The sequence below is a fragment of the Cynocephalus volans genome, chromosome 14 (genome assembly GCF_027409185.1).
Source record: "Cynocephalus volans isolate mCynVol1 chromosome 14, mCynVol1.pri, whole genome shotgun sequence".
NCBI lineage: Eukaryota > Metazoa > Chordata > Mammalia > Dermoptera > Cynocephalidae > Cynocephalus > Cynocephalus volans.
The window spans coordinates 55,929,149-55,932,975 of record NC_084473.1 but is presented as its reverse complement, the minus strand read 5'-3'; positions in this window follow the sequence as shown (position 1 = coordinate 55,932,975).

Below are 3,827 nucleotides of genomic sequence, written 5' to 3'. Positions count from 1 at the left end.
AAAGAAAAAAGACTCTAACAAGCCTTAGAAATATGTGTGGGCCCAGACTGTACCACGTGACCTCAGAAAGCCGAACCCTGGCTGTTAATATCCTTGACTAATGAACCAAGGCTACCGTCCGTGCTAGCAAAGTGTCAAGAAATAAGTAACCAGAGAGGTGACCTTTTAACATGCTTCTAAATGTAATTTTTAACAGAACAGTGTCAATAAGTTCAAAATCCCATATGCTTTTGATCTGATATGGAAGTACGATGCGTCAATATCAGACAGTAAAAGGGAAAGAAAGAAGAAAGCTAGAGGGAAAAGGATAAAAAAGGATCTAAGAATAATCTCCAGCTATGAAATTAAATATCTTTCCTTCCCTAGGTAAGAATGTAAGAAGTCCTGGTTCACTATTTCAACATTATCGTCACCATGATAAAACAATTAATAATTAAGAATAATCGTTTCATTCTATTACTATTAATCCTATTAATAACTGTTGTCTTTGCCTAGGTTTGAGATATATTTTTCATGATATAGCAAACCTCCCTTTTTTAGTGATTTTCCATTATTTGATTTAATCTTAGAACATAAAGTCTTGTGTCCAATAGATCTGGGGTCAGTTCCCAGCTCTGGCACTAAGTGTGTGACTAGATATATTGCATAAGGTCTATGGAATTTAAGTCCTTTCATCTCTAAAATGGGGACATTAATAGGATCTTTACTGGATAGCTATAAAAATTAAATGGGAAAATGTGCATAAAGCTTTTAGCACGATGCCTGATAAATGAGAAGAGTTGTAGAGTGTTAGTTATTATTACAGAGACTACTAGTATTGTTGTTGCTGTTGATGTTATCACCTGAATGTTCTTTATCTGTTTTAATGCATATTGTTTCCACCTTCCCCATTAAAGGGCCGACCACTTGCATATAGTGTGTCACAGCCCTCTTTGTGTCTACAGTGCTCAGCACAGCACCTCTTACTGGGCGGCTGAGGATGTGCAAAAGTGAATTAACATGCAGAGCTGATTGTGTTCATGTTGATTACATTTCTTCACAATATCAAGTACATACCTAATATAGTTACTGACTTACACCAGGAAAAATAAAGATGTTTTCCATTGCAGAAATTTACACTTTTTTTCCATTTTGTCTTTTTTAATCAGTGATAATTCCATTATTTATGTGTATGCAAGTTTTAACAAACTTGGTCTAGGATGGTACAATCTATCTAAGAAAATTGTCAGGCAGGCAAAGAAAGGACTTTCCTTAAGCACCAGCAAAATTCTGCCTTTCCAAGTAGCTGACCACAATTTTTGGAGTATTTTGGATTCTATAGTTTTTAAAGTTCACACTGTAAACAATTCATGATTCTTTTCCCTTTAACTCCACTTGGGCCAGCAAATTTTGATGGTATCTGCTGGTGGGTCATTTCCTGAGCTAAGCCCTCACTTTCAAGAGGCTTACAGCCTACCAGTGGCGGGGCATCATAAACAGTATCATGAATACTAAGGTTAGAGCAGCTAATGCTTCCTGAATAGGAAAATTGTAGTGAACAGTGTTTTAAAAGTTTCAAATGGAGCTGAGTCTGAAAGCGTCCACCCACTCATTTATTCAGCACAGCATAATGAGTGGCCATGTAGTGTGAACCAGAAGAGCCAGCTCAGGGGCCAGATTGCCTGTGTTTGCACCCTTGCTATGCTGCTGGCCAGTTGCGTGTCCTGGCAAGCCACTTTACCCCTCATGCTTTTCACCTGCAGGGTGGAAATCATAATGTACTTATGGGCTTGCTGTTAGGAGTAAATATATTAAGTTTGGTAAGTGTTTGAAACAGTGCCTGGCCTGTGGTCAGCATCATAGAAGTGCATGTTAGATAAAAATCAGGTCATCTCTTTTCTCACAATCCTTCAGTTAATCCACACAGAGATTCCCATTTTCAAGAAGTTTATAGTCTCCCGAGCAGGGGAATAGGAAGACAGGAAATAACAACAAGCATAATAAATAGTTATACAGGATGTTATAAGGTGACAAGCACTATGGAAACAAGAAAACATAGAGTAGGGTAAGGAAATCAGGAATGTAGGGACAGGGGAAGTGTTGCAATCTGAAACAAGATGGTCAGTCAGGCTGAGCTCACTGAGAAGGAGATATTAGAGGAAACAGTGGGACTAGGTGCAGGAGAGAGGCCCCCAAATGTGGGTTGTATATGGAAGCAGGGGGAGGAGAGTAAGATGGGGAAGAGTTCAGATTCTGGACATATTTTGAAGGTAGAGCACATGTTATTTCCTGATGGACTGGATTAAGATGTTAAAGAAAGGAACCTAGAATGACTCCAAAATTGAGTTGGTGATCACTGGAACCAAGAGGCCCATGGAGCCACAAGACTCTGACAGAACAAACAGCCACAGGGAGTCCTACAGTGTCAGGAAGCATTGAGATGAATGTGGCTGTCCTAGGAGTAAGATGGGGAAAGAGCAGGATAGAACCCTGGAGAAGCAGGATAGAGCTGTACCATAATAAACTCTATGTGCAGTGCTCAGCAACCTTAATTGTGCAGGCAGTGGAGAGCTGCTGAAGCACTGAGGGCAAGGGATACATGATAGCACTTGTGGGACAATGCCTTCCATCAGGGCAGGGGCCCTAGGGCCAGCAGAGTGATGGGGTGCTGTGGCAATGTTCTCTCCACACCTGAACTAAGGTAGAGGGAGCAGAAAAACAAAGCTGTAGGGTTTGAGAGAGGTTCTTTTAGGACAGAATTCACAAACTCAGTAACCATTTGGGTTGCAGGCCTGGAGAGGGGTGAGGAAGGTAGGAGTTAAGAAAAGCAAAATAGGGAACCCAAGACAAGAAGCAGATTGAGGACATTAGAAAGCCCAGTGTCTTGATTTTTCTCACTACATTTTTTTTCCCACTCCATCTGGTTCTTCCTATTTTAGAAGTCTTGGGCAGCTGAGCTTGGAGTTTAAGGGATCCCTTCTGATTCTTGGATTTTACTTAAAGAAATCCTCCACCAAATTCTTAGGCTTCCAGAGCTCCCCAACATAAAGGCAAGATAATCTTCCTCCTCAAGATGAATGAAAAGGGTCTTTTCATTTGGAATTTTCAAAAATAGCATAATTGTTGGAAATGAGGACAACAGGGGAAAAGGAGGGGAAATGAAACATTGCCCAGAGCTTCCCAAGAAGTGAGAGGAGAGAACATTCAGAGCCAAGACTTATCCTTTGTTGCTGAATTCCACCTTGACAGAGAGGTTTGCAGTCCAGAGCTGAACATGTGACAGTTCTGAGTGGGCTTTTGGGCTTGTCCAGGCTGAGGCAGAAGGCTGTCCTGCTGGGCCTACTGAAACAAAATATTAAATTACAAGAGAAAAATTGGATTTGAGGGAGTCTGTTTGACAAGAACTGGAGCTCCTATAAATTAATTGTCTTAGATCTGTAGATGGAATAGGGGGTTGGGGGTTGATGGGGAGAAAGAATATTTTCTCTCTGTTTATCAAACCAGTAAATAAATAGTTACAGAAAAGACTCAGATGCTTCTCACTTATCTTTTTTAAAAAGTGTTAACTGATAGTAGCTAACAAAATTAAGGACTATCTACTTTCAGTGTTACTTTTGAGTTTAATGATGAAATTCTCAGTGACACAGGGTCCTTCAAAGCCTGAAGAAATCTCCCTATAAGAATAGAGCTTTGAAGTTGTGAAGCTATTTATTTATGGCCAAAGTATTTTTCTTTGGATTCTCAAAGAACAAACAGACTAACCAGCCTACATCTTGATCATTATCTTTATAATCTGCCATTATCATGATTAACAATCATTGAGCTGTGCCATTCGGAAGCTGTGTTGA